This window comes from Fukomys damarensis, unplaced genomic scaffold (assembly GCF_012274545.1).
Source record: "Fukomys damarensis isolate Sample0158 unplaced genomic scaffold, DMR_v1.0_HiC HiC_scaffold_11, whole genome shotgun sequence".
NCBI lineage: Eukaryota > Metazoa > Chordata > Mammalia > Rodentia > Bathyergidae > Fukomys > Fukomys damarensis.
In genome coordinates, this window is record NW_022900923.1 from 20,340,513 (window position 1) to 20,363,674 (window position 23,162).

The window sequence follows — 23,162 nt, forward strand, 5'->3', positions numbered from 1 at the left end:
CATTCTACAATTGCGTCGGGGATTCTTTGTTGTCTTCATTATTAAATCCAAAACTCCTACAACCCCATCTTCATAAACCAGGTTTACCATCCCAGCCATGACGATACTGCACCTGTTCACCTCTGCCTACGCTTTTCTTTCTCTCTAGCCTGCTCTGCCTCCAGCCTCCACCTAGACATCCATCCAGGCAGGGCTTCTCTATCCCTTCACCCATGAAGCTTTGTGTCATTTTCCAAAGGAAGTTAGATTTCTTCCCATGTTCTCACAATATTCTATTTTCCCTCTAAAAAATTACAATCACGTGTAATTTATTTGTCCCCAGTGGATAAGAAGCTCCTACGGGGCAGGCACTATTGTGTTTCCTATGCCGGCACCATGACTGGCATATTGTAGGTGTTCATTAAATAATTTTTGCCAAATGAGTGAAGTAATAGTAAGGTTCTGAAACTCGCAAATTGTTTACATTTTTGTGCTATTTTATTGTTGTTTAAGCCTGTTCACACCTCATTATCTTAACCTGATTATCTGATTAGCCCAGTGAAGCAAGACAGGGACTAATCAAACACTGCTGATTATCTTCTCAATGACCAGGTCTCTTCCACGTTGTCAGGGATGTTTTTTTCTAGGTCTACCTCTACCCAAGTACCTAGAATTAGGCTCAGCTGATTTGAAGTAATTGCAGTGGTTATTTCGACCTGTTTCTCTGGAAAAATAGGGCCGAAGGCAGGGCTGCAGTGCCAAGATATTATTGAGAGGCATGATGCCAGGGCCTAAAAAGGGAGAAAGGACAAGGTGGTGAGACAGGTAATAATGGGATGAAAATTTTTTTTTATATTTTTCCAGATTGACTATCATTTCATAGAGACACAAGTAACTCAGCCACTCAAGATGTCTCTAGCCAAACTACATCAAAACTCTGCTTCTGCACAGGACACTGCAGTGGGATTAGGTAAGGGATATATTCACATCTCTGCTCAGTCTATGCCTCCCACTGTAAGAGTTTTCCCCATGGGAGTAAATGCCTGTAGAGTGCTTCTCCCAAGCACCACAGTGATGAGAGGACCCAGACACAGCAGTGGTGTTGGCTTACATGGATCTGGACCAAGTCTGGAAGTGGCTATAGTGGTGCAAACATCCCAGGAGACTGCAAGTACAGGCAGATATGCACAAGATAGACAGGGTGGAAACTACTGTTCTTCATGAGAAGTCTTCTTGCAGAGGGGAATGGCATGGTCAAAGTTCTTAGAGGGGGCCGGAGATTTAGCTCAGTGGCACAGCACCTCCCGGACAAGCTCAAAGTCCCGAGTTCAGTCTCCAGTACCAAAAAAAAAAAAAAGAAAAAAAAGTTCTTAGACACATTCCCAGAGAACTAGGAACATAAAAGGCATTTTTTATTTCATCAATCAGGTAACTCACAATTGATACTCATATTACATCAGAAGCACTGTTTCTGTGGATGTATAAAGTAACAGTACATTCTACAGGTGATGACACCTAAAATAGCGGAAATATATGTACCTAGTCCTATGTCGACCTTCAGGCATTGGTGTGTAACTCTCATGCTAGGAGCTGTGGTAGCCCTCTAGAAACCACGAGAGGAACTAGTTTTACAGTCTGAGGACAGCAAAGTGAAAATGCAGAACAAATTTGTATCTTTAGTGAGGACTGCTCCCCGTCTGAGAGATTAAGGAACTGAAGACAGAGAGGTGATGAGCCTTTTCTGGGGTCACACAGGTACATATCAAACAATGGACCAGAGACTTTAACTGTCCCTGGTGTTCTTTCCCATACAGCCCTGATAGGGAGCTCAAAACCCTTCATAACTGGCTTGTTTACAGACTGTTTTGATAATTTCTTGCCGCATTAATATATGAACTCAAGGTTTCTGGAGAACAATCAGTTTTCTCGTGCTACTCTAATTTCTGACATTTTGGAAAAGCTATCAAAAAAGAATGAAGCATGCTTGCCCACTAAAAACTTGCTATGGAGAAAGTACAGAAATGTCACTGACACCTTATCTCTAATCTTTTCATGTACACTGTATGGAAAGCAGCAACATCTTCTCTTCAAAACATCTTAGTGTTAGCATAAAAAATAGAACATTGGGCTTCAAGCTGATATAATATTCCGCACTGAAACAATTCTTTCCTCAGGTACCCACACATCAGAGCAGTTTCTGTAAGGCCACACCAGCCAGTGAGTGCCAGCTGAACACTACTCTTTCATCCCAAAAGCACACACAATCAGCCCCAAAGGTACCCAGGGCAATGTTCAGAGCTATCTAGTGACTCTTCCCCCAAGCAACCCTAAGATACTTACACTGACTCAGACTATTTGTATTTTCAAATATTTCAGCTCAGGTAAATCACCAAATGTCAGTGGGAGTTTGCAAATCAGGAAACAAAGGCTGATAACAGTTTAAGCCCATCTGAACAGGTCTTAATTGCCAGTATGGCCAAGCATCAGAATAAAAATCCAAATGACCCAGAGAAATTTATGATGAAGGAACTTAATGACTCTGTAGATTGCTGCTCAAATGAGAGGATCACAAAATGAAACAAAACACTGGGGCATAAAAACAATCTACAAAAACATAGCAGCTGTTTTGTGAACGTGGGTGCCTCCAGCATTTGTGGATGTGCAGTGGCTGTGAATAGCTGGATGCCATTTCTCATCTGCTCGGGAGGAGGCTGCATGGCTTAAGCTTGCCAAGTCAAGGAGCACCCTGTAGCTGTGTGTTTAATAAGTCAATGTCTCCAACGTGTCAATCGTCCCTTAGTCCTGTCAACAATCCCTACTCTTCTCTTTACATCTAGCACCATGTGACACTCCTCTAGTACCTGCCTGTGTTGGGAAGAGGAAAATTACATACATTTAGGGATCCTCTTCTAAACACTGGCTCAGGATGGAAATTAAACCAATGAGTTTTCTGCTTTAATAATCCAAAAAAAGTGTCCTCAAGGAAATCAGAGAACTGAGACTGTTTAACAGTTTTCTCTTTGGCTGTTGCCCATTTCTCCAAGCATCCTAGGTTGAGATGCGGCAAATGCATTCCCCCTACTTTACCTTCCTCCAAGTTCTCCAACATTATAGAAGTTAGGGAATACTAGTGCACGTGCACTAGGGGTGCTGCTAGCCACCTGCAGGAAGGTTCAGGGAATCTAATTTTCTTCGGAGATAAATTACAGGTGTTTAGTTCATTATGTACTAAGCAGAACCATGGGGAAAAGAGTGAGAATAGGATAGTGACTGTTAAGTGCATCTAGGGTCTTTTACTGTGTGGGAGCTGCCGAATGAAGAAATATATTAGTCTTGCTTTTCTGCTAGCCTCCTCATGAAGTAATCACTTAAATGGGTTCTCAGAGTTCAAGGGAATTGGAATACCAGCAGTAATAAGAGAAATACCTTGAATTTTCTTCCAAGGCACTCCTAAGGCTTTACAGACATTATTACATTTATCAGCCCTCCCAGGTCCCTGAGCTTCCAACCAAAAAAGATATCAGCCTCGTGCAAAAGAAAATCTTCTCTTACAAATAAGAAAGAGGGACCACAGACAATTTGAGACTCGCCGTGTGGGGTTCCCGCACTTCCAGAGTCCGGACTCTCAAATCCCGGTCCATCAGTGACTATTGTAGTATTGTAGAATATGACCTCCAGGAACGTGAAGGGAGGACCACAGTGTTGACCCCCAAACTCCCTCTGTGAAGGGGAAACTTTTGGAGGTCAAATGAAATGCCAACCTCCTCTTTCCCAGGCCTGCTCCCCACAGCTCCACGCACACACACCCTTGGGTAGCGCTGAGCTATTTCGGGTTTCAACCTCATCTGTCTTTCACATTAGGCTCGGCGTTAATTATGACGCTTCAGTGAAAACTAGGCTTCTGACAGTCCCAGCCTCAGAGAATGGGAGGAGGAAGAAAGGCAGCTCCAATTATAGGCCATTAGCCTTAATTAATGCCCACCTCCTGCACTGGGCATTGTGGACACGATCCCCACACAGCGCGGGGAAGAACTCAGTCCACTCCATGGCACAGGGACCAACAGTATTAAGCCAGTTACTTGCTGGTTCCCCTGGAACATGATCTTTCAGGCAAGGAAGCCATTTATACGCAATAACCAGGAGGAATGCATAATTCTGCATTTCTTCTTCTTCTTTTTTTTTCCTCATTGAGTTTATTGGTACATTTTAGGTATACAGTACAGTTACATTCATCGTCGGGATCTTGTACCTTTCCATGATAGGTCTTGCATTTCTTCTTTTAAACTATCGTTTGACATTCTCGTGGCACATCTTCCTTTAGGGCAGAGCGAGAGCAGCCTTATAGAAACCCCAAATCAATTTTGCTCTTTGGCTTCAGACTTCAAGTCAGTCAAACAACCAAATTCACATCGTCACATACTGTGTATGCTTGTGTGTACACATATCTAAATTAAGCACTCTAAAAGGCTTTATAAAAGATATAAAGGATATAAAATCTTCCTCTCAGAGACGTCATAAGCACAACCTTCACCAAATCAGAAAGTCTTGAGGGCAAGCAATACTTCCCCACTGCTTCTTGAAAGACTTCAGCAATTAATTCTGCAGGGAGTAAATTCAAATGAAGAAGAAGGTTGCTATGCAGCCGCTGACCAGAGCCCTATTTAAAGCTGCTCAAAAGTGCAGTGACTTCTGTGACTGCGCACCAGCTTTCTCTCTCCTGTCCCTGACTTCTATTTGACCCATTCTATACAATGTTATTCCACAAGTGGTCACTGGGGGGCCTGGGCCAGGCGGGTTCAAAGTGAACCCTAATCCTGGTTCCTCCACCTAACTGTAATTTTGTGTTTCTGTGTCACTCTCTTTGTCACTCACTCTTACTAGATTGTAAATTCTTCAAGGGTAGTACCGTCTTCATCTCTGAATCCTCGGATCAAAACTCCACACTCACGAGCTAAAAAAAAAAAAAAAGGCAAATTAATTATAGAATGAATGAATGAATAAATAAGTAAAACAAATTCAGCTGGCTATCTGATTTGGCTTCAAGAATCCTCTCAAAGCTATGCCCAAATCTGCTCCCTGTGTCAGAGCTTTTCCCAGACTACTCTCTTTGAAAAGGCCTCTGTCCCTAACCATGGCCTGAAATTACTCTATTTATATGCTTATTTGATTTTTGTCTATCTTATAGGGAAAAACATTTCAAGAAGCCACAGGTTTGCTTATCTGGCTTGCCTCTATATCCTTGACACTTAGCATCGTACTTAGTATGAAGTAAAAAGCGTGTGTGACGAATGGTCAAATGAATGAAGGAAAGAAGGGAGAACTACACATCGAATTAGTGTGCAAGACTCTCCGAGTCAGTTAGCATAGCTAAATAGTCAAGTAAGCAATGTTTGTAGCTAGGGAGGACAAAGTACTACTGCGAACAGTAGCTACAAAGATAGCAAGACCATTTTGACTTTCAGAGTGTATGGTTTTGTAATGGTAAACAGCACACACACATGGACACACACACGCACATTATGTTTTGAGACTTCCAAGCGTAAAGCAAAGGAAGACACTGCCAGTCACTGAGAGATATAGAATAGCCTAAAAATCAAGGAATGCGTTATGTAGCAGAGAGACAAATACATACCTGAAAATATAACTAGTAGTGTGGGATGGCATTTGCTATCGGGCATAAGGACCATAACCTCACGGATCATAGAAGAGAATGGTTATTATCACCCAGTTAAATAGTTCAAAGACTTCTTTCTCCCTCCCCTTCTGTTCAAGGGAGTCTTGGCCTATAATCAGGAAGAAAGTGGTCTTCTGGTTCTCCATAACTAGGCATCCATGTGCAGGTAATGTCAGGAGTGGGGAAATCGCCCACCCCACTCACCTATTCAAAGGTTGTTTTTATCTTTATGTGCTTCAGATCACTTAACATACCGCTAGCTTGCAATAAATTATAATTAGTCATAACAGCAGCATTATTCTAGGTTTTATTATTAGAGGCATTAATTTTTAATGTTTGCTGTATTCAGATATGTGTGGAAGACTTGAAATGTATTTAATAATGATAACTCCCCCTTCCAAGCTCTAGCAGTGGTCTACTGGGATAAAATCAAACTGTGCTGCATTTAATGCACAGAAAAGTGGGGGGAAAAGAGGGGAAAGCTTTGAGCTGAGAAGAATATATTCTCTGGAGGATCTAAAGCTGATGGGCTCAGAAGGTCTTTGACTCGGCCTAGCAGGACAGATCCTAACAACCCCAAAGGAAACAGAGTCAGGAAGATTCACTCTCAATTTGGAAATAAGCTTTCTTCCCCCCCCCTTTTTTGCAAGGATTTAGATTGCTTTGTTTCAGTGTGAATTTTTAAATTAATTTTATTGGTACATTTTAGGTATACAATATAATGACATTCATCATTGGAAATTTGTACCTTTACATAATCTATCTTAATAGTTCCTAGTTTTCCCCATTCCCCTGCCCTCCCTTCACCCCCTCCACCCTCCCTACGTACAAAGACTTTATTTCCATTTTTTCTTTTTCTCATACTAATTCCATTCCCTTCTTTCCTTTCCTCAACCCTTCTCACTTTTACTTCTCCTTTGCAGCCTTCTCTTCTTATTTCACAATGTCTAATGTGCCTTTCGATCTTTACACTTTCAGTTTCTCACACCAGAGAAACTATTCAGTATTTACACATGGATGCCTCAACGTACATCCACTTAGCTATAAATGAGTCTAATTTCACATTCTTTATGGCTGAGTAGTACTCCGTTTTATAATAGTTAAAACCTGGAAACAGCCCAATTGCCCACCAACTGGAGACTGGATAAAGAAAATGTGGGATTTTTTTAAAATAAAATGGAATCAAGCACTCTTAAAGACAACTAAGGAAGGAATTTCCTGGAGGGAGGAGGTGATAAGTGAAAAGAAAAAGGGTCCTACTGTTACACAGGACGTAATATTGGCGATGAAATATGAAATATTATATCTACCAACCTGTTAGCTTTATGATGTGCCAAGCTCTTGTTCTCTAAAAATCAAAGAACAAGTCCTAGGAAGAAGGCAGAGTAAGAGTAGGAAAATATTTATTAATAGGAAGCTCCTGAGGCACAGGAGGGGTCCCTAGAGGGTAGCCTGGGAAACCCCACTTTACAGAGGCATTTTATAGGGCAAAACCCACGTAGGTACAACGTGGGCCACAGACATAATCATCCAGTAAGGTTACAAGTGTACTCACTTAGGTAGTAGTGGTCCAGTGGGGAAGCAAATCACGTAGTAAGTGTGGACAGAAAAAAGAAAGATTCTCCTAGGAAGTGGTGGGCCCAGAGGTCAGAGATCTCTGGTCTCTGCGCTGACTGATGTCTGTCTGGACTTGATTAGGCCCAGTGTTTGTTCTTTGAGGAAGTATGTAGGTCTGTTCATCTCGTCTTTATCTGGAGGCCTGATGTATTGTTTCTGGTGCAGCTGTGAAATGTTTCACCCTCTAGAGGACCTAGCCCTATCTGACTGCCTATAATATTTCTACCTAGCTCACCTATCTATAATACTAGTTTATCATTCCCTACATCTGCATGCTACAGGCCGTGCTGGTGCTCTGAAGTCTCACGATTTCCAGCAGTTTCCTTTGGGACTAACATACTCCCCTCCTCTTCTCCCTTGTCAGAACAGTAAGATGTTGGTCAGTGAGCGGCTTGGAGCTGGATCCTAATATGATTCTCTGTGTAATCTTAGATGTCAGTTTCTCAATTTAAATGATGTTTCCAACCTTGCTCAGAGGAAACCTGGCCACAAATTCTTGATGACAAGAATTTATCCTATGCAGGAGTTGCAGCTGCATTTTCACAAATGAGACTAAGATGCTGCAACATCAGTCTTCAGCCTTGGTGGCTGCCTCAAATCTGCTATGCTGTTTAGGCTATGGCCATAAGAATAGATAAAGTAAGTCAAGGCTTATTTCAAAGTCACCTCTGAGATTCTTGACCTTAGATGTGACCAATGATAGTGTTTTCATCTGGGTCACATGTTTCTAGTCCAGGTCATCCCGTTAATGAAGTAAACAAGTGATGTTATTTAAACTTATTGTTAACATCTTAGTTAGTTACTTTCAAATACAAGGTGGCACTCCATATGGACCTTGGAGTGAAATCATGTGTTTTATACGTTGAAATTCTATTCAGTTACAGTTTAGGTGTACAATTGCTGTTGCAAAAATAAATGTCACGAACATTAGTGGTGATTGTGGATACTGTTCATCCTACAAGCAAAACTAATTATTTAGAACTTTTAAATTGCCACATATGGGAAAACAGGAAAATGAATAAGAGGTTAATAAGAGCACATTATCTAAGCAACTTTAAGAAAAACATTGTTGGAACAATGAATGTCTAATACAAGTGAAAATAACAATTCAAGGTAGAGTAACGGATAAAATAAAATAATATTTTAGCTTTGGCTGATTTTTAAAAAATACAGCATTTGTAACATTAAATAATCTTGAAGGAAAAGAAAGTTGTTTACTTTCTCTTAGGTCACAGTTCCTGTCTTCTCACCCAGCTGGGCTAAGCACAGCCATGATTTTAGGATAGTGAGTGAGCAACACTGTGAGCTCATAGCCAAGCCAGTGGCCAGCAGAGCTGAGAATTTATTACTCGTGCCCCACAATGTTAAATTTTTAAAATATGACTCCTAGGATTTGCAATAATAACATTGTTTGAATAATCAAATTTTTAAAATACAATTTATCATTTCGTTTTATAACCCAGAAGTTCATTTTAACTAATATTTGGCTCTAGCCAAACACTGTTTTTCTGACCTGAGGCCACAGCCTGCGATTTGACAACAAAAGAAAAGACCCTCCCTTCCCTGCCAGTTTTTTTCCAGAGGCTTCCACCCTCCCTCCTGCGACTCCCTAGCTAGCGGCCCAGTGCTGCTCCTGGGTCCTCTTCCCTCAGGCAGAGCTTCTGCCCTCACAACAGAGAGCCTCACCCTTGTGTGTGTACGTGGGGAGCAGGGAAGCTGAGGGAAAGCCCCACGAGCCTGTGTTTTGCCTAAGACAAGACATGTTTACGTTTTTACTGACTGTGGCTTGTAACAGTACTGAGTGTGAAGGCTCAGTGTCTTATTTCATTTAATCTACATTAAGGAAGAACTAGTTCTACATCCTGAGCCCACACACGACCAGGAAGAAGAGAAAGAGGCATAGACTCAGGCTCCTTCAGCCAGCTCTGTGGTGCTCCACAAACATGAACATGGGTCCCGGCGCTCCTGCGTCTCCACCACTCTGCATCCCGAGAAGTACCACGACTTAGCCATGTTACAGCTCCCCAACTCGAGCAGCAAACATGCCAGCGTAATTAATGTCTTAACAACTTACTACAATCCTCAGATAATTAATCACAGAAGCTAAACATGCTGTCTCACCCTCCTAATGTGCTAATGCTCTAATTATTATGCCTCAATTAAAGGGAAGTCAATGCTCCTTGCTTAGAAGTACATGCTTAATAAAGGCTCAGGGGCAACTCCAGCAAACAGCAGTGTGTGGCAGGAGGACAGAGGAGAAGACCTTTCCCATGAAGGCTTGCAGGTGACTTTAGAGAGTGACAGTCCTCTTTTCTTGAATTTCGCCCTCGTGTAAACACTGAGTTCTCAGATCTTACTGGCTTAGAAACATTATTCTGAAGGTAAGACAGGGACAAAGAAGGATCTGGTCCAAGTGAAGGGCGGTGTATTGTAGAGAGCATATGTCAATGTATAGGATGCAGAGAACATAACGCCTCTGAAATAGAGTACAGTTTCAGTGTGTTCCCAAGAGTGCAGAGTAAAAACCCTAAGAGTGACTTAATGTGTGACACCTCATATGTAACCCCCCAAGAGTGAAGTGTGATATCTAATCAAACAGATCCTATGCCCTGTAACACCCTGTGACACCCTACAACGCCCTATGACATGTGTGACACCAATATGTGTCAAGTGATAAACCCGAACCAGTGTCACACACCCCAAGTTAGAATAATATAAGAGAGAGAGAGCGCAAAAGACCAGCTTGTCCCACTTGGACGCCCGAGACAGCCCAACACTCTGCTGGACAAGACATCGAACGCCTGCCCAGTGTGGGCCCCTGGATCAATGCAGAGGCAACTGGATCAAACACCGCAATCACCAGGAAAGGAGAAACAAAGTCGCGCTCCTCGGACTTGTGCAGGTACAGGGAGTGGCAACTGGTGGGTATGAATGAACATGTTTGATGTGTGACATATATAATATATATAAAAATCTAGTGGGCAACTACTACTGTCCCGACCTGCAGTGAGTGCACACTCCTGCTTGCGATATGTATTCCAGGCATGGTGTATTTCCGGGCCTGTGGGCTAGGGACCATTCCTTATTAGAGGCTCATGGCTGAATACGGCCCAGGAGGTCAGCTACCACCAGGAAAAGCCAGAACTCAGTTTGCTCGGCATGCTGGAGGGGACTCAAGGAATTAAGGACCCCCCTATAAATTAGTTTTTAAACTTCCATTCAAATTATCTTATTGACATTTTACCTCGTCACCTAGGATATACAGAAATATATATTCATAAATACACAAAGGTAAAACCAAGCTACCTTCACAAAAACAGGACCATGATTACTTCCTGAAATATTCTGATATTTTGTATCCTATTTTATTTCATTTTTAAATATCATTTGCAACTCACTAAATTAATCTCATGACCTAATAATATACCTCAATCTATAGTTTGGAAAAACACTGATCTACAAGCTGAATGACACACAAGAAGGTTGCACTTTTCTAAGACTCTTAACTCGGAGACTAGGATCTGACTCCCAGACCAAGGGGCTGTTTATCAAGCAATCACCCAGTACTTCCTGAATAGTCACATGTACTACACCTCCTGGAGTTAAGTCCATCTGCCTCCTCAGCTGTGTATTTCGACCTGGTGCTAGATCAAGAATGACTCCTCAGCCTTGAAGCCTTGCTACACACACGCGCGTGCATACACACACGCACACACACACACACACACACACAGGAGCAGGCGTGTGAGCACTCAGGTTTCAGGATAATAGATACTGACTTTCTCAAGAGAAACAAGAAACAGATTAGTCGCTAAAGTGTTAGGGAACCTTTTAAAGGTAAATAGGAGTTTTGAACCACTCAGAATGTTAAAACTAACAGAAGGTAAAAATCACTCCAGTATTTGCTGGGAGTCAGATTTTGCTTTGATGTTTTTCTCTTCACTAGCCGCTATTGGGACATTCCTTCTTCAGCACTCTGTGCATAACAGCTGAGTGTGCTGTAGTAGGAAGAAGTCCAGCCTGTCAGGGACACCCACCTTCTCCCCTGGAGATAGGTCTGGCCATTGTGTCTTCATTATTCTCAGTCCTCTTCACTGTGTCCAGACCCTGGACTCTTCGCACATGCACACTGCTTTCCTGAGCATGGTGACAAGCCTCCTGAGTAGTAATGCTAGACTCTACATCCTATAACAAATCATGATTTAAATGGAGGATGAGGCAGGAGTTGGGGCAATGTAGCAACGCAGCGAGACCTGTCTCAAAATTAAGATTAAAAAACAAAGAGCAAAATCATTTCTGTTCCCTTTGTGTTAGATACTGTTCCTTCGACTTCTGGAGCTACTGGGAAGTATCTGTCATAGTTTCAGCTTTTTATGAGTTTTCAGAATTCTTGGGAAGATTAGACTTAGAAGTATTAGAAAAGAAAACACTCATTTAAGGGCAGGATTGGCTAAACAGCCCATATGTGGTATTTGTTTAGAAGAGAGGCTGAGAAATCTCTGAAGTGCTCAACAACGTCTTTGAAGAGTGGCAGCTGGAACTGACCCTGAAAAGTGGACAAATGTCTGCATTGCATGGGGTCATTCCTGACTCTTCACTGCTTTACACCCACATCCAAATTTTATGGTCTGTACCCTCAAAATATACATAAAATCCGAGTACTTCTCCTCAGCCCCTCTCACAACCACACCTGTCCAAATCTCTGTCATCTCTCACCTGCATGACCACAGCTGCCATTTAATCTCTGCTTCTGAGCTTGCTCCCTCAGGCTGCCATCCACAAAACAGTCAGGAAAGTACAATTACACCTAAGTCAAATCATGTCCACCCTCCAACTTCTCATCTCACTCCTCACAGCGCTCCGTGAGACTCAGATGATTCTGCCTCCACTGCCTGTCTAGGTTCCTCTTCGACTGCTCCCCTGCCCCCATTTACCCTGGGCCATCTCACGGAGCTGCAAATGGTCTTCAAACACACCAAGCAGTCTCTCAGTGACCCCCTCAAGTATATGCACGGCTCACCCCTGTGTCCCACAGGTTATTGCAAGGGGGAATCCTCTCAGGGAGGGCTTGCCTCCACTTCAAACTCTAAAACTTTATATGTCATCTCTTCACATCATCTAATGGCATTGATCCATTACCGATCGCTCATAATCAATCTCCATTTACTTAAACACAATTCGCTCAAGGGAGGGATTTTTACTTGTTTGTCTTATTTTATTCTTGCACGTCCCCAAGGACAGTGTAGGACACATAATCAGTGCTCATTAATTGGAGGGCTGGGATAAGGGATAGGAGAACGGTGTGAGGGAATCAAGCTACAATGGAAGGAAAGTACCTGGGCAGTGCTGGAGGGAGAGACAGTGAAGAAGTTCGCCTTGCAGGAAAGTGGTGAGGTCAGAAACCTGAGCATTCGACTCTTCTATGTTCCAGCCTGAGAGGTGCTCCACTCATCTAGCAGTCTGCCACAGACAACTTCAGTCCTTCTTATTGTCTATTAAAAACACGAGGGCTGGGCTATTACCCTTCAGACAGAGACTGAATAAAGAAGATGTGGTTTTTCTATAAAACTGAGTACTACTCAGCCTTAAAGCAAGAGAGATTAGAGTCATTCATAGGAAAATGAATGCATATTGAGGCCGTACTCGTAAGTGAAATAACTAAGATGAACAAGTGTTTCTCTGGTGTGAAAAACCAGAAGTGTAAATAGATCCAAATTGTATAAATGACAATGTGAAATAGGAAGAAAGGGGCTCAAGGTGTAGGGGAAGTGGAAAGTGTTGGGGAAAGGAAATAAGGGAAAAGAAAAAATATGAGAAAACAAAAAAATGGAAACAAAGCTTTTGTAAGTAGGGAAGGGAGGAGGGGTGAAGGGAGGGCAGGGGTATGAGGAAAAAAATGAGAACCAAGATCTGTCATGTAAGGGTACACGATCCCAATGATGAATGTAACTGTACTGTATACCTAAAAAGCACCAATAAATTCAATGAAAAACAAAACAAAACAGGAGGGCTGAGGATTTAGCTTAGTGGCACCATACCTGCCTTGCTAGCACAAGCTCCTGAGTTTGATCCCCACTACCAGAAAAAAAAAAAAACACGGAGGCTTTTGTCAGAAGGAAATACTTTCCATTTGTCTAAAGCCCTGAATATGGAGCATCCTATAACTACAAAGCGGAAAGCACATTAGCCACTTTCTCTGTGTTAGGAAACTCAAGTGCGCTTTAATCTTCAGAGATGGTGGATGGTGAAGTGGAGAAACCACTGTGCATTTCACAAATGCTTCTTGGCATGCAGTACCCAACCAGGAGGGCTTCTTTGGGAAGGTATCTGTGGACTTTGATAGAGTTGGCAGCATGGTCAAGCAACAGCTATCCAAAGCTGAGGAGTAGGGTTCAAGGTGCTCTTACCTAGGTGTGCAAATGGCCCACTCCATCTCTTCCTTCACATCCTTACTCACAGTTCACCTTCTCTCTAAGGTCTTCTCTGTTACTGTGCCCACCTACTTGGCCTCATTTTTTTCCCTACATGTTGTCCTCATTTAACAAGCTGATGTTTCACTTTTTATTTCACTTATTATCTGTCTTAACTACCAGGTTTTAAAGCCCATATAAGACAGAGTTTTGTCCATCATATACATTATTATGCTCGCTTAGGACTGAGACATTGTCAGACACACCATAGGGTCTCTCAGATTTGTTGAACGAAAAAAAATGAGGTAAATAGGATTATTACGCAGATCGAGTAATATATACATATAAAAATCTGACATAGCATTTGATACATAGTAGTAAATACTCAAGAAATGGTCAAAGTAAACAGTAATCGAAACTAAAGCTCTGACCTGTTGAACCTTAACTCTGATCTACACAAAGTGATTTCACTAATGTTTCCCAGTGTACCTTTTCACTAAGGCTCAAATCAGCTCTCTTTCTCTGGTAACTAGCACTCAGTGGGTGTTCGGCATATTTTTATTCAATCAAAGTGAAAGTACAGGAGTTTGACTTTGCGGTTCCTTCTGATGTTGATCGAAGTCTATGGGGAGGCCTATTCTGAGGAGAGCATCAAGAATGCACTCACACCACACTGATACAGAGGTAGTTGAAGGAATTAAAACCCAGTGTGTTCTACAGACCTTGGACCTAGGTAGACGGATGTTGACTGTCCACTCTCCAGGTGGCTCCAAGAAACCATATTTCCTGTGCGAGTGCAAATCTATGTTTTCAGTTATCCCAAGGACAACAGCAACAACCATCACAGAAAAACAAACGAACAAATTCATGTAGTCTACAACGGACATTTCCCCTGAACTCCCAAAGTGCACAAGCATGAGTCCCTCTCCCAAGCTGAGACTCACTGGGTGACTCTAGATGTGCTTGATGAGGCTTCAACTTAATTCCCTGCCCTTCACTGAACAAAGGGAAAGAGGAAGATGGATCTGTGACAGCATCTCCCTCCTCACTGATACAGAGAAGTACCAACAAGGACCCTTGCAACACAGCATCTCCAAGTCTTAACTCATACGAAGGCAACTGTGTTTGCAGCATGTTTTCATTTCTTACTACAAAACTTAGCCCCTGCTGCTCCCTTGGCTGGGCCACAGCAATCATTCATTGCTACTGCATGCAGTTATGGTGCATGGAGTCTGGGCTTTGCACTGGATCTCAGGCTTCAGAAACCAGACACAAGAAGCTCAATAATAAAACAGGAAACAAACTTGGAAATATTACAAGTGATGTAAATTAGATATCTAGCATTTGGACGATACATACTTTCAAGGTTCATTAACAATCGGTCGTCTAGGAAGAAATCATGGAAAACTTTACACAAGAGGTAATACTTGAGTTAGGGGCTGAAGAAAAGAAGGGTCTGGACACAAATAGAGGATATGAAAGAGATTCAGTATGAATGCATACCTGGGAATGAGCAAGGTTTATGAGTTGGGGGCCCAAATTTTCCATGCCTTTTGCACAAAAATATATCATTAATGAAAGACTAAATGTGAAATCCAGGCTCTAAGACTAGTTATAAATGTAAATGTGACTAGTGGTTTAAAATGTTATAAAAGATAGGCCAACATACTTTTATAAAAAGTATGGAATAGTTCAAAGCCTTTTTTTTCCGAAGGTTCCTCTTGGACTTTACAGTATTTCCTGGGATTTCATTGCTAGGCATGACTCTCATGGCACATTGCTAATGCAGCCTCACTCTACCAGATGAGATGACAGCTTCCTTCTTCTAACTGATGGTTACCCAAGGATACAGCTTTTCTTTCCCCCTGATCTCTGAGAATCTTATGGACCTTTTGCTTCCTCTACTAAGGCTCAAGAAGCTTTCCATACCTTCATTTCTGGACAAGTCCTTGGATCCAACAACCGCTCCCCACACATTCTCCACTCTCTAGGCCCATAGCCTCCACTCTTTTTTCTGCTGTTTCTTGTCCAGAAGAGCAGCGGTAAAAATAAGCTCAAGACGCAGATCCTATTGAACTTCACCAATCCATGGCAGACTGGAACATGCTTGTTGTTCCAAGGGCTGGGGATTACCAAAACAAGATATTGACTTGCTATAATACAAAAGTCAGGAAGCTATCTAACATAAAAAGAATTATTTTATTAATATATTTTCTTAGGGACAGTGGGTCTTATACTTGCCAGGTGTGGTAGAAACACACAATTTTTATTTTCTTGGGGACAAAGGAAAGCAAAATTATCCAGTTTCTCTTGGTATTAGCTCAGAGGAAATGAAGCTAAGTTTGCTCAATGATAGGTTCATGAAAGAGAAAGAAGCCACTTCCTTCCCATCCTGGTCCTTGGGGGTATTATGACAGCATCTTCCATTCCTTCTTCTCTCCCTTTGAAACCATGAGTCCCAGCTGGCATGACTCCATGCTGGTGGAATCTCTTACCTCTGCATCACCTCCTGGAAGACAGCCACCTAATCTATGTCAGCCTGAGGCATGGACAATGAATAAAACCTCACCATGCTAAGGCACAGATATTTACTTGTTACTTTAACATAGTACAGCTTATCATAGTTAATATGCTCTGGGTGGAAGATGACAAATTAAAATCAGATTTTGCTTTCATTAATAATAATTGCTATAAGCACAAGCACCTTTTTGTGCCAGCTATTTCAACAACTTTATAGCATTTCCCTCGTGGTTAAAGATCCTCTCTACCCATTTTTTATAGGAAGAAATGATTCCAATTATCTTCATTTTCCTTTATTAGTAGCCTGCTATTATTTCTACCAAATTTTAAGTTTTCTACATACAATCCATTACTTGTTCTATGGGGTCACAGGGCACAATAGCAGTTCTAGTATAATTTTGTATCATTAGTCTTTATAGAAGCCCTACAGAAATCTTTCATCACTCAGTCTTTAGTCTGAACATGAGAACCTATTGTTAATTTAGCTAGAATCTGATTGAAATTAAAGTGCTTTAGGAAAAAGTCAGGTGAGTATTTTCGCCTATGCAATTACATTACTAAAATATGCAATCCAATCTAGAAAAAATACATCTAGTCCACAAATACAGATGAGCACCCTCTGAGTACAGGTCATGGAACAAGGAAAGTGGTTTGACGATTTACATCTGAGCTCTCAGTCCCATCAGCTATAACCTCCAGCAAAAAGCTTTGTTGGCTTCCAAATCATATAAATTTTGCCTGTTAAAGAACAAATCATTTAACCTTCACTTCTATTAATGAAATAAAATAAGATCTTATTTTGATAGTGAATAACATGTATTTATACCCCCTGTAGTTTCACACGTATAATTAAATTTTATAGTCATATCAGTTCTGTGAATCAGTTATTTGAAATTGTCCCCACTTAGATAAGGTAAAACTGAGGCACAGTGACTTGGCCAAAGTTTCACAATAGTAGAACTGAAAATAGAGCTACATCTTGCCAGAATTTTCATGCTAAGCAATCTATATTTTTTTACAAAATATCACTTAGCATTGGGTAAAATTTTATAGCATTGCATTACATCCTAATTATGGAGATTAGTAATTAAAATCCTGTATAAGGAACCAGACTATGTAGAATAAGCTTTTAGTGTTTTTCAGTGTTCTATCTATCCTACCTTCTCTCCTCACTTATAAATAAGAGTCCACTGAATCACACAGAGCTGATGTATTATGCCTCCTCTCCTGACCTTTTTTCCATCCATGAACACATTATTCACATTGAGACTTATCATCTTATGGGTTTCTATAAGCTATGCATATAAAACCTACAATATATAGTGTCTCCATTTGAAGTAGAATATTCTGGCCTCATTTTTTAAAAAAGAAATAAGCTTCAATTTCCTACAATTAATTACTTCTAGTGATATTTCCATAGTGGGCCCCTTGATGGCCATGAAAGAAAGGTCTAAGCTGCTTATGGCCAAGGTGAACGATGGCTCATTTGCCAAATAACTTTGGAAACTGCAATATCTGGTGTTTCCATCATAATCCCAATAGAAATGGAACCCACCCGAAATTTCACAAATGCAGACACCTATATGAGCAGGTCACTTGTAGAGGGTTGTGTGAGCATTGCTCTTGTACCCAGAGTTCGGCTACTGATGAAAATCATTACACTTCCAGGACAGAGACAAAAGGATAATCAGGTCCCCAGAACCCAACGAAGGTATAGTCATAGCAGGATGTAGGACCATCAAAAACAAGGAGAGAACAAGAAATGTCCCAATTCTCTTTCCTTCCATCCTCTGATCTTTTGCTGGTGACTCCCCTGACCAAACCCAAACAGGGCCAGAGGATAAAGTGGTCCAGGGGATGCACCTGCACTGCACAGCCTTCCAAGTGCAGAACAACTCAAGGAAGGAAAGAAAATGGATCTGTGGCCAGGGTGGGGGTCTGTGGGGAAAAGGAACAAGCAGAGAATAGCCAATACCCTGGTGATTTACATGCCTTCAGTTGCAATCTATCTGCAAGGGTGGGAGGTGTTTTTTATAAGAGTGAAACCTCTTCTCGACATTCCACCATCTGATGCACACATAAAATGCGGGTGTAAAAATGGCTCTGCCCTGAATACACATCGATGTTTTTTAATGTGTTAGTAAATACAGTCGTTGGCTGTTCCTGGAGAGAATTATGCATCATCAGCTGACATAAAAGGCAGTGTAATGTCATCTTCAATTGCTGTTAGAAGAAATAGGGTGAAATTATGAGCAATTAGGAAAAGAAATATTGTATCCCTATGGCAGCTCAGGTTTTACTGAAAATCCTGTTGGACTAGTTATGCGAGCCGCCACATAAACGGTTGAGGCCCACACCCAGGCAGAGGGAAGAATTATGACTTGGGAGTATGTTTCCATGGTAAAGCTTCGGGGGATTTAATGCCCTGAAGTAGCTTGGAGCACATCAGTGGCACAAGGTCAATGAAGAAAGCTGTTCTAAACACGAGGAGTGTTTACAAGCATTCTGTAAATGTGATTTAGAAAACTCTTATCTCAAAGATGCCAATATTTAAGATAACAAATGACTCCTGAGAAAAACAAGAGCAGTTCCCTCAAGGGAATTGTGTGCTAAGAAAATACAGATCTGGATCTAAGAAATGGGGGTTGAGGGCGTGGCTTGGCTCTAAAACAGTATCCATCTTCAAACGTGGATTTTTAATTTTGGGTTGGCCATATATGACGACTCCGTAATATCAATCAATTAACTCTCTCCTTGGAAAAGAATCACCGCCCCTCTAATACTCATTTGTTCTGAAGCTGGGAAGGTCTAGTATTGACCTCTGAAACATGGTTGAAAGAAAGCTTGAGCTGTTGGAACTATAAAATCAAATGCAGTCTTTCCACCCTGCCATTCAAGGCCTTGATCCATCTTTTCAGGTAAATCTCCCTGTGTTCCCGCACAAACCAACTCAACCTAATCCTCTCTGTCATTTTTATTATTTTTTTCTACCACTAAACTCTATCTTCGTTAATAACTGTTTATCTTTTAAGATTACCTACTCTAGGAACCCTTTTCCCAAACTCTGCAAATGTACTTATTACTCTATCTTAAAAAAAAAAATGTTTTTTCCCTTTGGTGGTACTAGGAATTGAATCCAAGGCCTTTCAGTAAGCTATATCCTCAGGCCTTTTTAACTTTCTATTTTCAGACATGGTCTCACTAAGTTACTCTTTCTTCCCTTGAAGTTGCTAACTTACTGCCTCAGACTCCAGAATAGATGGGATTACAGGCATAGGCCACCATATCTGGCTAATTTCTCAATCTTTGGAACACTGGAGTGTTTGTTAGCATAAATGGTGCTGTATTCTACCTTGCATTATAGTCATTTATACTCTTGATGACTGTTCTCTAAGATGTTGAAAGTTTCTTGCAGGAAGGGTTCACTCCTTCTGTAAACCCTGTAGTACCTAGTGTAGTAATTCATGCCAAGGGCTGAGCCAGGATGTTGAATTGAATTGCTCTGACATACTAGTGAAAATGAAGGAATGAAGCAAAGACTTACTTTAAAGTAGAAATAGTCTCAAGATCTCCCCTCCCACTGAGTCAGATATAAATATGGATCATTTTAGTACGCCCAGAAAAGGTGCTTCTAGACAAGAAAGACTCAATACTCTTGATTACTTTATTGGCCTATGAGATGGTTAACTTTAGGAAGGTATTTTCTAAAACACTATGAATAGTTTCCAAGTATTTATATGTTTGTCATTTCTAAATATAAATTTCAAAATCACACTACTTAACACATTCTCTGGTTCCCATCACTTTAAAAGCAAATTTGAACTTTCCAACATGATACACAAGGTTCTTAATAACCTCCCCCCAGCTTTCTCTCCAGCTGTAATTCCTGCAAGGAATGGCCAACAGAAAGATTTGTCCTCTGGATACACTTAATATTATACATATTACCCAGCAACAAGTAACATTTAGTACATCCATATCCCTCAACCCTGCTTCCATCAACCATTGACTATGGTTTTATAAGGTAAGTCTGGATCCTCAGCAACTACTTATTTTATTCTCATTATTTCCTTGAGCACTCATCCTACAGTACCTAAAGCTTAGGTGCTCAGTGAATATGCAATAAAAATTCATTTATCAAAGTGAATGTCTAGTTTCTTGTGTAATTAATTCCTTACATTTTCAGACAGAAAATAACTTGATTTTGCAAGGAGTATTTGTTCCTTGAACTTACTGGCAAAACAAGTCCACTCATTTGTCGTCTTGGCACTATTCAGAGGACACTGGTTGACATAAACTCCATTTAGATGCTTGGTCTCTAGTCCAGGCCAATACTTTCTTTGTGACTTTTCATGAGAATGACAAATCCTTTGCAGCCCTAGCCCAGTGGAATCCTGGTAGGAGGAAGGAGACGCAGAAGAACTGACTTGATGCTGGCAATCACAGGTCACCAAAGTGAGAAAACATAAAGAGCCTTGATATTTGTAATGAGCTCCATGACTCAGTGGTAAGAATCAAAATATCATTATTTACGTGCTACTGTTCTGTTTCCTAACTGGATTGTCTCAGGTAAGTCACCTAACTTTCCTGAGCCTCTGTTTCTGTTTTTCTTATTTATAAAATAAAGGTAATGATGGCTACTTTGTCGTGTTACTGAAAGGATCAAATTAGAGCTTGAAGATGAAATATGGTTCAGTGATTAAAAGATGGCCATTGGAGTCTGATAGATATGGATATGCCTACTAATCGTGTGATCTTAAGGCTACTAAAAAACTCTGAGCCTTAGTTTGTCTATTAAAGGTATGATTTTGTATAAAATGGAATAACATATCCAATATGTTGAGCATGGTACCTGATACAAAGTAATCACCCAATTAATGATAATTATTTATATTATTTTATAATTATTAATAAAATTCCTTTAAAGTGCAATTAATGATAAATTTATACTATTTTATAGTTATTAATAAAATTCCTTTAAAGTGCACAGAATATGTCCTTGGGACTGATGAAAGATAGAAAAGCCTTCACCATGTGCTCTGCCCTTAAAGTAAGCCATCACTAAGGAGAAAAAAATCTAATCACATCCGGAAAACAAAGCTAAAAATGTGTAGTTGAAATATGGAAGTAGTGCATAAATAGTTAACAAAGTATTTGAAAGAAGAAGGATTGGAAACTGAGTAAATCAGGGAACAGAAAGGGTCAAATGTCTACAAAAAAACACAAGCAAGGGAAAGGGTAGGTAGTTTAATACCTACACAAGGAGAACAAACTGCACCAGGTTTATATACAGTTAAGGTTACTGCTGAACCAGGAGTGGACCGGCAAGGGAGCTAAACTAGGATCCTAAGGGAGGAACATCCAAGTAAAACTAATAATGTGACCAAGCCTAGTATGGTTCTAAATAAAAACATGAAACGTGGACAAGGAAAGATGGATAATCACTTTCTCCACAAGTGAGCCAAGTTAAGACATCTCCCTGGCCTACTGTACTCAGAAGTAAAGTACAGGGATGACTCAGTCAGCCGCGAGCTGGTCTTTCCATGCTCCTTACATACAAAGCAAAGAGGGAAATGAATGCATATATGAGATTCTTACTCCCAAATCTGACTATATAGCAGAGCTCTTAGGAGGACAGCATGAACCACCTCTTTCTGATAATGATGAAACAAGGCAAGTCACAAAGAAAATTCCAGCATGTTTCAGGCTACAAATATGCCACCTGGCATGCACTTTGCACAAATACTAGGTGTCATGGTCAATAGTTAAAACAGCCTGCAGTCCTGCATTTGGCTCATCTACCACCTGCGGTGTCTAGCACATGCATCCTCAAAGGTGACCAAGGTCCTGGCAGTAAGATGTGCACCATACTCAGTCAGTTCTAGCAAAGCCTTCTATGAGGAGGATATCTCTTCCTGCCTGCTAGCCTGTGCTCCCAGAAGGCACTCAGGAAACAGGCTCACCATCCTTTTTCTGCATTGTCTATCAAAGGAAAATAAATGTGGCCCATCATCCCTTTTCCTCTGTCTCCAAGTACTTAACATTTTTTTCCATGTCTTCATAGCTCTTCCTAGAGAGACCATCCTTGGTGGCCTGGCCATCACACACAGAGTTTCAATGCTAGGGAAGCCTCATTCCCACTCATTAAATCTTGACCTAATGGATTTCCCATTGATCTTACTTACATCAGCCCAGGCATAAAACCTAGGATTTCGTGCAGTACTGTTACTCCTTAAAATATCTATATAAATCTTGACCATCGTATTCATTAATAACAGCCCAGCCAGGACTCTGGCTGTTAGTTCTGGGTGGCAACTTCATTTATTCCCACATTAAATGCTTTATTTCCATGGAGCTATTTCAGTCTCACTCCATTACTTAGCTTCCCACCATTAAACTTCTCCTGGCATGTCATGCAAGCAATTTAAAAAATAAAAGAGGGAGAGAGGGCAGGAGGAAGGGAGGGAGGGAGAGAGAGAAAGAGAGAGAGAGAGAGAGAGAGAGAGAGAGAGAGACCATGCCCACCATACATTTAAAAAAAATTTAGGTAAAATATCTAACTTATTCTAAATCTTTACATTAAACAAGACCTCAAGAAAATAATGCCAAATATTTATTGAGTCCCAAATGCTATGCAAAGTAGTTTGAATACATTAGCCCATTTAATCCACAAGCAATTGTATAAAACAAATACTATTATTATTGTCTTGGTTTTATATATTGAAGACTAGAAAAATTAAGTCAGTGGCCCAAAGGCAAGTGGGTAGAATCATCATTAGAATGTCGGGTTATCTGATTGTAAAGTTCAAAGTATTATTTGGCAGAGCTGTGGTCATTCCAAAATTGTAGCTAAATATCTTATGAAGTCATAGTATGGATATATATTAAAAATAAATCCAGTATTTTAGAGTTAAAGAAGATTTTTTTCAGCTTTAATTGAGTTTATTGGTACATTTTAGGGA

General features: G+C 40.8%; 1 long non-coding RNA gene across 1 annotated transcript in view; it reads right to left on the reverse strand.

Annotated features, from left to right (window-relative positions):
* Positions 1 to 20,519, reverse strand: part of LOC117285570 — a 34,031-nt gene extending 13,512 nt beyond the window's left edge. Inside the window, exons 1-3 of the long non-coding RNA XR_004516635.1 lie at positions 20,435 to 20,519; positions 15,610 to 15,802; positions 4,852 to 4,930 (exon numbers count right to left, since the gene is read on the reverse strand). This is a non-coding gene — a long non-coding RNA (uncharacterized LOC117285570). The remainder of the gene's footprint in view (positions 1 to 4,851; positions 4,931 to 15,609; positions 15,803 to 20,434) is intronic.
* Between the last annotated feature and the right edge of the window lie 2,643 nt (positions 20,520 to 23,162).